The 13,425-nt window shown below is 44.1% G+C and overlaps 1 pseudogene across 1 annotated transcript; it reads left to right on the forward strand.

Annotated features, from left to right (window-relative positions):
- The first annotated feature begins 4,247 nt into the window (after positions 1 to 4,247).
- Positions 4,248 to 13,425, forward strand: LOC311132536 (annotated as a pseudogene). Its single transcript has 10 exons — positions 4,248 to 4,263; positions 4,633 to 4,954; positions 5,022 to 5,156; positions 7,417 to 7,488; positions 7,938 to 8,070; positions 12,040 to 12,070; positions 12,428 to 12,571; positions 12,661 to 12,770; positions 13,035 to 13,182; positions 13,397 to 13,425. The product of its transcript is annotated as an uncharacterized misc_RNA (transcript).

Consider the following 13,425-nt stretch of genomic DNA (forward strand, 5'->3'; position numbering starts at 1 on the left):
AATACTTTTGCAAGGCACTGTATATACTAGGCGGTGTCAGAGGAAAGCCCAAAAAATTGTCAAAGACTACAGTCACCCACGTCATAGAGTGTTCTCTCTGCTACCGCACAGCAAGCGGTACCAGAGCGCCAAGTCTAGGACCAAAAGGCTCCTTAACAGCTTCTACCCCGAAGCCATTAGACTGCTGAACAATTAATCAAATGGCCATCCGGACTATTTAAATTGACCCCCCCCCCCCCCCCCCCCCCCACCTCCATTTGTTTTTACACTGCTGCTACCCGCTGTCTATTATCTATGTATAGTCACTTTATCCCTACCTACATGTACAAATTACCTAGACTAACCTGTACTCCCGCACATTGACTCGGTACCGGTACCTCCTGTGTATAGCCTCGTTATTGTTATTTTATTGTGTTACTTTTTTATTATTTTTTACTTTAGTTTATTTGGTAAATATTTTTTTAACTCTTTCTTGAACTGCATTGTTGGTTAAGGGCTTGTATGTAGGCATTTCACGGTAAGGTCTACTCCTGTTTGTATTCGGCGAATGTGACAAATAAAGTTTGATTTGATATCCATAAAGCGTCTCAGAGTAGAAGTGCTGATCTAGGATCAGTTTTGCTTTTTAGATCGTAATTAATCAGATTACATGGACAGGTGTGACCTAATCCTAGATCAGTTATAAGTTACCTGTTGGGAAGCTGTCTTCAGACGTTGACATGGTTCCCTTTACGCTGCCGGCTTCTCTGGAGATTGACCTCTCTGTAATATACAGGTGCATTGGTTATGAATAGAGAGACACAGCATATTATAAGCCTTGTCATAAGACATTTTAATGGCTCATACATGCTTATAACAAGTTATAACTCATTGTAACGGGATGCTTTAAGTAAAGTGGTAACAACATATTACCAACAATTGAAGACAGAATTTCTACTATTTTGATAGATATTAAAAATTATAAACTGGGTGGTTCGAGCCCTGAATACTGATTGGCTGACAGCCATGGTATATTAGACCTTATATCACGGGTATGACAAAACATGTATTTTTACTGCTCTAATTACCTTGGTAACCAGTTTATAATAGCAATAAGGCACCTCGGGGGTTTGTGGTATATGGCCAATATATCACGGCTAAGGGCTGTATCCAGGCACTCTGCGTTGTCGTGCATAAGAACAGCCCTTAAACGCCATACACCACACCCCCTCGTGCCTTATTGCTTAATTAGAATGCAAGATTGTGAAAAATAGGTAACAAATCAATCTTTCTAGAACTTTGTAGTACTTCATTGGTCTTTTTGTTGAGTCAGAGGGTGACATGTGGTTTATTATGACAAGTGCAGTAATCCCTAGTCCTCTACCCATGTTCCTGTGTGTGCTATCGCTTTTGCACACACACATACACACACACACACACACACACACACACACAGAGCGAGAGAGAAAGAGAGAGAGCGAGAGAGAGAGAACAGGAGGCATCTGCCAAGCTCTGATTTCATAGTGTCCCCATCTAAACAGGAAGAATAGAGAGGTAGGGGCAGGGGTACAAAACAGACCACCATAGACCTTTAACAATCATCAAGTTGTCAAATAAATTCAATCAAACTGAGCTATTATGACTATTCATAGTACTAGACATTCAATCAACAAAATATTAGCAAGGTCAAATTAGTTTTATATTGGATATTTGGTGGATATTCGTTTTTCTCTCATCAATAGTTATTGGACCAAGCATGCCATGACTATGAATATGGTATATTCTGAATCAGGGGAGGATGGACAGAAATTCACAACTTTTTTTGTTTGGTAAAATTGAGATTTTTTGTTGTTGTTGCTTTCAATCTTCAATAGATCTTAGACAAAGCGTGCCATGACTATGAACATGATATATTCAGAATCGGGGGAGGATGGGGAAAAATCCACTAATAATTTTCATAGTCATGGCACGGTTTGTGTATGAACATTTTGAAGATTAAAACAATCTCATAATAAAAAAAGTAATGGCACACTTTGTCTAAGATGTATTGAAGATTGAAAAATAAAATATATATATATTTCAAGAAACAAAAAAAGTTGAGAATTTCTGTCTACCTCCCCTGATTCAGAATATATCATTATCATAGTCATGGCACGCTTTATGTAAGAGCTATTGAAGATTGAAATCAGACATTTTTTGTATGTATTTTCAAGTATGGATTATTCTCCATCTAACCCTGATTCAGAATATGCCATCTTCATAGTTATGGCATGCTTGGTTCAATAGCTATTTAGGAGAGAAAACCGAATATCCACCGAATATCCAATATAAAACAACTTTTACCTTGGTCAAAATATTCCTAAAGATTATCATTACCTAGGGGTGTGTATTTGAGAGAAAATTATAATCTAATGATTATATAGGCCTTGTCCTGTAATATATCCCCAAATATACCTAATTAACAACAATATCACTACTACTGCAGAGGGTTGTACATCTGAGTGTACTTTTTTTACTTGTATCACTGACTCACCCATTCTTCTACTTCGGGTGATAGTCCCAATTTTTACCGGATCATGGTGATGATGGTTGTGGTCATCTGCTGAGAGCTCTCTCTGGTAACGACGACTGTTAGTGTCAACTCCGTTACCCACCGCCACTGGGTCCGGTTCTACCTCCTGTTCGGCATTTGACATCTTCAATCAAATAATTTCCCACTTCTCCATGTAGTAGCTCTACCGAAAACTCGACAGTGGATCACGCGCCACCGCGCCCTAGTTGCGCCTCACGCGCACTATCCACGGAGAACACATGGGGTAGGGGGCAGGGGCTCATAAACTTTTGCTATCGCGGTCGAAGAGTTCATGAAACGTTTGGAAAAAAAACACACTTGGAGATGCATTGTCATAGAATAATAGCAATATGGTGTTGTCAACTTGTTACTTACCGTATTCTAAAATCATATCTTTAGAGAAAATCGCTGTTTTGCTTACAGACTTCCCAACTCCATCAGAATTGTCATGTCCTTCCCTGTGACGTTTGGCTCATGAGACACTCTAGTTCATTGTGTCACAGGTGCGGATAAAGTGCAACTGATTGCACCGAACAGGTTAATAATCGCTGAACAAATAAAGTGTATTTATTTTCCAAAATCCACCGCGCTGACTGTTCTGTCAACAGAAAAAGGAGTTCCCAGTTATACATATAGGCCATACTGTGGGAAAGATTGAACTGTTTTCTCAATCCTCAGATGAATTTTTCCAGAAGTTTGAGTGTTGGGTGTTTTATATAAAACATTTCCACCTCTCTGACTGTATAGTGCCATTCATAATTCCTTGGTATCTCAGCTATTTCACATTGAGAAACTGATACTGCAGTAAAGTAGTCAGATGCACACGCACACACACACACACGAGAAAATGTGTCAATCAAAATGTATAACGCTTTATCCAAATCTAAGAATGTTTAACACTTGCATAGACCTATTGATACATTTTATAATTCAAATTCCTATATAGCCTATAGGCCTAGCCATTGCATCATTTAAACATTTCCACAGTGTCTCCTGCATGCACTAATGTCTCCTTTGCCAAAACTAAACTCTGTCAAATCTTAGGAAGAGTCAGCGTTTCCCTTTCCTCTTCTATATCAGCCTGGAGTGAACACTTAAGTATAGTCTGCAGTAGGCTTACACTAGAGCGCGAGAGGGTGTCCAACTGAATGAAAATAATGACCCAATATTGCTATTAGTATCTGTAGTATTAAATGTGGTTTCAAGCACTTTTCGCACTACAAATAATTTTGTGACCTATGAAATGCGGACAAAAAGCAAACATAAAAGCACACAATAATAGTCCATAACACAATAAAAAAGATGTAATCAATGCAACACAATATAAAATGGTTAACAGTACATAAAAAAAAATAAAAAAATGAAAAAAATACGTTTGTAATAAGCATGTTTCCTTTCTGAAAAAGTCGTATGTTTAGTTCTGCTGTTTACCAGGAAATAATGACCTACTGTAAAAATATAGAACACATGATAGATATCAATTATGACATCAGGGTTCCATCATAATTTAGTTCTATGATGTATCCGAATTTTCACATCATTTCCCTGGGAAACAGAACCAAACATTACATTGGAATGCACTTTTCATCAAAGATATGCAAATAATTTCATAACTCAAACATTACTTTCAATGAGCAGAGGTGTGTGAGTTTCAATGACATCCAAACTTTTTCAATCCACCATCCTTCACCAAGAAATGGATCTACGAAATTGTAAGACTACAAACTTTTCAATTATTAAAATATTGTGAATTTATTTCCATAAAAGGTTTATTATAAATAAGGTTTATTTGTTTGAATGTGGCTTTTTCTCTGTAATTTACAAATCAGTCAGCATACATTTCCAAGTACTGGCTTGATGACCCAAATGGCACCCTATTCCCTATGCAGTGCACAACTTTTGACCAGGGGTCTGTTCAAAAGTAGTGCACTATGTAGGGAATAGGGTGCCATTTCTCTTGCCACAAGTAGTGCACTATGTAGGGAATAGGGTGCAGTTTCTCTAGTCAAAAGTAGTGCACTATGTAGGGAATAGGCGGCTGCTTTGGACATACCCTTTACTTCTGCCTGTCTTCCCTCCAGTGTATTTTGATGAGGTATTTAGTATTCAGGATCATGACCAGCGGACTGGCAGGGCCAAATGGAGCTACTCCATACCCGACGACCCTGAGGCAAACCTGGGAGGCACCTCCAGAGTCCCCGACCACCTCCAGGCTGGCTTCCTCTACCGTGTCTCCGTCCACCAGGACCTGACTGAGGGACCAGACGACCAGGGCTTCCAGGGCTACCAATGTGGCCTGTGTCGGTTGCCCCTCCCCAGCCTTGCTTCCCTCCAGGCCCACCTCTTGGTCAGCTGGACCCACAGCACAGGCTGTAACCGCCTCTACAGTGACATGATCAGGCTGTGTCCGTCTCCTCCTCCTCCATTGGTGTATGTATCTGAGGAGCCATCGCCATCTTCCCCCATCCAGATCCACAATAACCAGCAGGACCAGGAGGCTGATAGGGCCCGTCGTCTCTACGCCGTTATCAATGACCTTGAGGTGAAACTGGGATCGCGGCGAGGCAGATGCACTGACCACCTCCAGGCAGACTTCGTCCGCTATGTCTCCAGCCAGGTCTGTGTGTTGTCTGTCTGTGTGTGTGTGTGTGTGTGTGTGTGTAGAGGAAGGGGTAGAATTGAGCAGAAGACACATTTCTGTTGTTCACTGTAACATATGGACAATAAAGTTGTATTTTATTGTAGGCCTCCAATAATGGTCCAGGCTACCACCGGGGCTACCAGGGCTCTGAGGGCTACCAGTGTGCCCTGTGTCAGCTGCCCTTCCCCAGCCTGGCCTACCTCCAGGCCCACCTTCTAGACAGCTGGGAAGCTAGGCAGTCCTGTAGCCTCCTCTACAGCCAGATGATCAGGCGTTGTCCCTCTCCTCCTCCTCCTCCTATGGTGGTGAAACCAGTTCTGCGCACCACTGGCTCCTCCTGCTCATCCTCTGTTTCAGTCACAAAGAGACCTCCAAGACGCCATGCAGAGCACCTTTATCCATATCTGCCTTCCACTTCATCATCCTCAGTCTCAGCCACTGTGGTATCTTCATCATCCAGACGCCATGAGCATGTACTGTCTCCAGACCTGCCTTCCTCCTCCTCCACCTGCTCCTCTTCAGCCATACCCTCCAGAAAGAGAAGGAGAGACAACGACGTGAGCTCCAGAGGGGCCCCCAGGAGCCCCAGCCCACAGCCCAGCTTTAGCACTCTGTCTCGGCGAGACAAGAGCCACCAGGCTGGCCCCTCCTTGATGAGACCCATGGACAACCTCCAGAGCTACCTCCCTCAGCCCTACTGTCCCCAGCCCAGCCACAGCACTCTGTCTTGGGGGGAGGAGAGCCATCAGGCAAGCCCCAGCAAGAGACACAGAGAGCTGGAAGCCACCTCACAGGGATACCCTGGACCCAACTGCACGGCACGCATGCGAACGACTTGCAAGACAAAGTCAAAGTGCAAGATGCTACAGAGGAAAGCCCTTGTGTAAAAGGGTTTTTCGGTTGTCCCCATAGGAGAACCCTTTGAAGAACCCTTTTTGGTTCCAGGTAGAACCCTTTTGGTTCCAGGAACCAAAAAGGGTTCTCCTATGGGGACAACCGAAGAACCCTTTTGAACCCTTTTTTCTAAGAGTGTAGGTAAACAATATATGAAATAGGACTGTAAAATAAAGTGTTACCACACAGCCTATTTATGTGAATCCTATTTTAATAAATCTTCATAAATGAATTTGCTCTGCATTTGATGTTTTTAAATTTTTTTATTAAACATCATACATTTTTTTGTGTTTTGTTTTGTTTGACCAAATAAATGAGTTGTATTTCCATTTGTCATAATCAGATATGAAACAGAATTTACCATATGTTCAAAATACTTTTTGCACATCTAATTTGGTGCCCAATACTGTACCTCAAATAATAGCCTTGAAAACATTATTAACTATCACTAACGTCGAACTACAAATACACTTTAAAAAATAAAGTTCAAGATATCAAGTAGCTACCTACTACAATAATACCCTTGACAATACACTTTGTTTATAATTCCTGTCACACACAGACACACACGGTGTGACTGACTGAGTGTGTGAATGCGAGCGTGTGACAGAGCCACAGTCAATCACACTGTGTCACATGTGTTGTTTTGCTTTCTGACCTAGACACATTTAGCCAGGAAATCACCTGGTAATACTCTTTGATGGATGGAGGGATAGACAGCGGGAGGGAGGGAGGGAGGGAGGGAGGGGAAGGGAGGAATGAAGGAGAGGAGAGCAAGTGGACCCAGTCCTGTCATTCACATTACTGCAGGAGGAAGAGTGAAGCAATTTTTTTGCCAACCAGCTAAAGGTAAGGACAACGTAGATACATTTTCTGTCTGTAATATTTGCATCAAATAGAGAGTGGAAGTTACTTTTCCTTGCAGGTTGGTTGATTACCTATACCTTGACTGTGTATGTGTGTATGTCCCTAAAGTAGGTTACAGTAAAAAAAGAAAATATATATTGTAACATACACCGGATAGGTGCTGTGAAATGTGTTGTTTTACAGGGTCAGCCATACTAGTACAGCACCCCTGGAGCAAATTAGGGTTAAGTGCCTTGCTCAAGGGCACGCCAGATTTTTCACTTTGTCGGCTCAGGTATTCAAACCAGCGACCTTTCAGTTACTGACCCAATGCTCTAACCACTAGGCTACCTATTTTCACAGTGTGTTGGGTATGCTTTGCAAAGAAATCATAATTTCTGTGACCGTGACACCTGCCAATATCCGTTTCTGAAAATGTAGCTATCAACACATACACACTCATCTGTGTATTCATTTTATTCAGGATGTCTAAGACCCCGTCCACCACGTCTGCAACTTCTGTAACCTCTGCAACGTCTGCAGCCTCTACAGACAGGTAAGATCAACGTCTACATCTGAGACAGGAGAACTTGCCGTAGAGAAAGAGATTGGCTATGATGGGCACAATAGAGTTATTGAGAGACACTGGCACCGTACACACTCAGGTTGTACAAGTGATATTGTTGACTCAATGGTTGTGATACACCTGATGTGTTTGTGATGCCCAAAAATATCTACAAAACCGTTAAGCGGTGTCTCCACAATACTTATATGAATATTTTTGTGCAGAAAAACTCTCTGTTGTATCACAACTATTGTGCCAAATGTGCTTTACATCAGTTGTAAAACTTGAATGTGTACGAAGCCATTGAGTGATGATTCTATTTGCACGGATTCGCTCCATGGTTATTACAATACTGTAAGTCAAGTCAAGGTGTCAAGATAGCTCATGTCATTGTCTGTAATATTGTGAACACCTGTTGCCTCTTGGCTCCTGGCCTGTAGCAAAGGTGGTAAATCCCGGAAGACTTCGTCCTCGGGTTCGGAGTCAGCTCCCAAGAAGGTGTCTAAGAAAGAGCAGAAGAGGAAAGACATGGAGAAGATACACACCACCCTGCTCAGCAGCGTGTTTGGAGCGGTACGCGCGCGCACACACACACACATTAAAGCTACTTTAACATCTGACCCCTGACCTATAACTCTTAGTAGCGACATGCTGGGCTAACAACAGTCAGGTGTTTTTTTTTTGTCAAGGGGACATTGATAATCATGGAAAGGAATGAAAAGTCATAGAAGCTACAACGTTAGCTAAGCTCCTGATCTTTGCATGCTGTGTGTATGAGTGGGTGCCTGCGCATGCGTGCCTGCCTATCTGCTTGCCTACCTGTGTGTGCCTGCGTGTGTGTGTCTGCCTGCCTGCATGCATGTGTGTGGGAGTGTGTGTGTAGGTAATGACCCTCTAAGCTACACACACAGAGAGTAGTTATCCTCTCCAGCTAATCCTATTGACACAGCAGTATTATTAGATCCTTAGTGTGGCTCAGCATCACCATTCATTAGGATTAATGGGTAGAAGCTGCCGAAAGAGCATCGAACACAAAGGGAAAGTTGTACGATTCTTTTAGGAACTTTTTTTGTTTGATATTTGTAAACGTTTAGACCCAGTGACGGGTGTGGTATTGTGTGTCAATTGATGTTCGATGTTTAATGAACAATTTCTGCTTTTCTCACTTTGTTTCTTGACACTGTAAAACTTAGTTTGGGGACATCGATTTAGGATAGAATAATTCAGACTAGAACATAAACTAGATCATATTGAGCATGCAGTGTGTGTAGGCTATGCGGGTAAACACAACACGCTACAAACACGTGTGTGAATGAGGTTGAATGGTGTCCCAAACAAACATGATAGAAACCATTATGATTTAATCCACCATGATCAGGAAACATCCCCAACTGTACCTGTCCCCAATCCCTCACTAACTTCCTACCACACCAGAACTACCTGACCCTAAAACTTCTCACCAAATCGCCTGTGCTAAACTTCCATCCAAAAGTATCTGTATTTGACTCTTTAAGGTGAACCCTATCCAGAGTATAGTATGTCTAGTTCTAAACGCCATACATGCACTATAATATTCCTCAAAAGGCTTCAGTATGGCAGACAGTGTTGTTTCTCTATGGCAGCTCCCTCACTAAAACACACACTACATGGGGCCTCCCGAGTGGCGCAGTGGTCTAAGGCACTGCATCGCAGTGCTTGAGGCTTCACTACAGACCCGGGATTCGATCCCAGGCTGTGTCACAACCGGCCGTGACCAGGAGTCCCATAGGGCGGCGCACAATTGGCCCAGCGTCGTCCGGGTAGAGGAGGGTTTGGCCGGGGTGGCTTTACTTGGCTCATCGCGCTCTAGCGACTCTTTGTGGCGGAATCTGCAGACTTCGGTCGTCAGTTGAACAGTGTTTCCTCCGACACATTGGTGCAGCTGGCTTGGAGTGACGTTTGGCGGGTCATGTTTCGGAGGACGTATGATACGACCATCGCCTCTCCCGAGCCCATTGGGGAGTTGCAGCGATGAGACAAGATCATAATTTAAATTGGGAGAAAAAGGGGGTAAAATACAAAACACGACATGGCCGAAAGTATGTGGACACCTGCTCGTCGAACATATAATTCCAAAATCAAGGGCATTAGTATGGAGTTGGTCCCCCCTTTGCTGCTATAACAGCCTCCACTCTTCTGGGAAGGCTTTCCACTAGATGTTGGAACATTGCTGCGGGGACTTGCTTCCATTCAGCCACAAGAGCATTAGTGAGGTCGGGCACTGATGTTTGGCAATTAGGCCTGGCTCGCAAAGGTGTTCGATGGGGTTGAGGTCAGGGCTCTGTGCAGGCCAGTCAAGTTCTTCCAATCCGATCTCGATAAACCTTTTCTGTATGGACCTCACTTTGTGCACGGGGGCGTTGTCATGCTGAAACAGGAAAGGGCCTTCCCCAAACTGTTCCCACAAAGTTGGAAGCACAGAATCATCTAGAATGTAATTGTATGCTGTAGCGTTAAGATTTCCCTTCACTGGAAATAAGGGGCCTAGCCTGAACCATGAAAAACAGCCCCAGACCATTATTCCTCCTCCACTAAACTTTATACACCTCACTCTGCAACTGGATCCTGGACTTCCTGACGGGCCGCCCCCAGGTGGTAAGGGTAGGTAACAACACATCTGCCACACTGATCCTCAACACGGGGGCCCCTCAGGGATGCGTGTTCAGTCCCCTCCTGTACTCCCTGTTCACCCATGACTGCATGGCCAGGCACGACTCCAACACCATCATTAAGTTTGCAGACGACACAGGCCTGATCACTGACAACGATGAGACAGCCTATAGGGAGGAGGTCAGAGACCTGGCCGTGTGGTGCCAGGATAACAACCTCTCCCTCAACGTGACATTGACAAAGGAGATGATTGTGGACTACAGGAAAAAAAAGAGGACTGAGCATGCCCCCATTCTCATCGACGGGGCTGTAGTGGAACGGGTTGAGAGCTTCAAGTTCCTTGGTGTTCACATCACTAATTAACTATCATGGTCCAAACACACCAAGACAGTCGTAAAGAGGGCACGACAAAGCCTATTCCCCCTCAGGAGACTGAAAAGATTTGGCATGGGTCCTCAGATCCTCAAAAAATTATACAGCTGCACCATCGAGAGCATCCTGACTGGTTGCATCACCGCTTGGTATGGCAACTGCTCGGCCTCCGACCGCAAGGCACTACAGAGGGTAGTGCGTACGGCCCAGTATATCACTGGGGCCAAGCTTCCTGCCATCCAGGACCTCTATACCAGGCGGTGTCTGAGGAAGGCCCTCAAAATTGTCAAAGACTCCAGCCACCCTAGTCATAGACTGTTCTCTCTGCTACCGCACGGCAAGCGGTACCGGAGTGCCAAGTCTAGGTCAAAAATACTTCTCAACAGCTTCTACCCCCAAGCCATAAGACACCTGAACAGCTAATCATGGCTACCCAGACTATTTGCACTGCCCCCCCACCCCCACCCCATATTTTTACGCTGCTGCTACTCTGTTAATTATTTATGCATAGTCACTTTAACTCTACCCACATGTACATATTACCTCAACTACCTCAACTAGCCGGTGCCCCTGCACATTGACTCTGCACCGGTACCCCCCTGTATATATAGCCTCCCTACTGTTATTTTATTTTACTTCTGCTCTTTTTTTCTCAACACTTTTTTGTTGTTGTTGTTTTATTTTACTTTTTTATAAAAAAATTAATGCATTGTTGGTTAAGGGCTGTAAGTAAGCATTTCACTGTAATGTCTACACCTGTTGTATTCAGCGCACTTGGCCAATAACATTTTGATTTGATTTGATTTGATTTAGTTGGCACTATGCATTCGGGCAGGTAGCGTTCTCCTGGCATCCGCCAAACCCAGATTCGTCCGTCGGACTGCCAGATGGTGAAGCGTGATTCATCACTCCAGAGAACGCGTTTCCACTGCTCCAGAGTCCAATAGCGGCGAGCTTTATACCACTCCAGCCGACGCTTGGCATTGCTCATGGTGATCTTAGGCTTGTGTGCCGCTGCTCGGCCATGGAAACCCATTTCATGAAGCTCCAGACAAACTTGTGCTGACGTTGCTTCCAGAAGCAGTTTGGAACTCGGTAGTGAGTGTTGCAACCGAGGATAGATTATGTTTACTCACTACGCGCTTCAGCACTCGGCGGTCCCGTGCTGTGAGCTTGTGTGGCCTACCACTTTGCGGCTGAGCCGTTGTTGCTCCTAGATGTTTCCACTTCACAATAACAGCAGTTACAGTTGACCGGGGCAGCTCTAGCAGGGCAGAAATTTGACGAACTGATTTGTTGGAAAGGTGGTATCCTATGACGCTGCCACATTGAAAGTCACTGAGCTCTTCAGCCATTCTACTGCCAGTGTTTGTCTATGGAGATTGCATGGCTGTGTGCTCGATTTTATACACCTGTCAGCAACAGGTGTGGCTGAAATATCCGAATCCACAAATTTGAAGGGGTGTCCACATACCTTTGTTTATATAGTGTATCTCTCCTTTGCTTGTTGTCTTCCTTTAGGAGAGGGAGTTGGCCCAAGCAGAGTTGGATGGTGAGTCTTCTTATCACAGTGATATTGCATATACAATAGAATGCTTTTACTTACAGTTGATTGACTAGTTGCACAACTTATTACACTGAACCCGTGTTACTCAAGTTAAGATTCTAACAGGCGCTATATTTGTGAAGGGGGGTAGCTTTGAATCATCCATAGAAATAGTATGACTAGATCGGGCAAAAAGTCCCTCAGACCACGGCAATTTGACAGTACATTCATGGGCACACTCAATATGGCAGCCGGTCCACCCATCACGGAACGTTGACTTGAATGGGAATGTCCTTTCTGGTAATTCTATTTCTATGGTGTCATCATCAACTTCTGACCTGTAACCTTTAACCTTTGGCACAGAGCTGGACTTTGCCTTCAAGGAGTTTGACTACGACTGTGACGGCTACCTGAACTACAAGGACGTAGCTGAGTGCATGAGGACCATGGGCTACATGCCCACTGAGATGGAACTGCTGGAGATAGTGCAACAGATCAAGATGAGGAGTATGTGAAGTTTAAGTTATTTTCATCTAATGTGCTTATTGTCCAGTCCCTACCTGTGTCCTGACTGTTGATTGGCTGTCTCCCTTCAGTGGGCGGTCTGATGGACTTTGATGACTTCTGTGAGCTGATGGGTCCCAGGATAATGGGAGAGACAGCTGATATGCTGGGGCTGAAAGAGCTCAGGTCCGCCTTCTCACAGGTAAGAGACTGACACAGAGCCAAAGAGACTGAGATTGAGTGAATGTTCATAAAACACAGGCCTACAAACACAGATATTATGGCCCTACTCAAACTCTCATTAATATCTCCCAGCCTCTTCATTATTGCATGATTTACATGACCTACTCTTCCTCAAGTTGGGATTCAGCCCTCAGCCAATATTAACTCACATGTTCACTTAATCACCCACATTCTCTCCTCCTCAACATCCCTCCATCATATCTTCTCCCTCTCCTCCTCTCAGTTTGACCAGGACTGTGATGGGAAGATCAGCCAGGATGAGATGAAGGAGGCGGTGAAGAGTCTACTGGGGGAGAAACTGAAGAAAGGAGAGCTGGAAGAGATACTCAAAGAGATAGACATCAACGGAGACGGAAGCGTCGACTTTGATGGTGAGGAGATAACGGTGCATAGACACATACACACACATACACACACACGTAAGGTCACACACACGGAGGAAACACTCACAAACATGCAGAAACACGTCAGGACACACACACATACACAGAAGTAAGATCACACACATGCATACATACACACACACACACACAGTCACACACACACATTTTGTAGCCTTTCTCATTTCCCTCTCTTGCCTTCCAGAGTTCGTCATGATTCTGTCCATTCGGTAA

The sequence above is a fragment of the Coregonus lavaretus genome (genome assembly GCF_964263955.1).
Source record: "Coregonus lavaretus genome assembly, chromosome: 7".
Lineage (NCBI taxonomy): Eukaryota > Metazoa > Chordata > Actinopteri > Salmoniformes > Salmonidae > Coregonus > Coregonus lavaretus.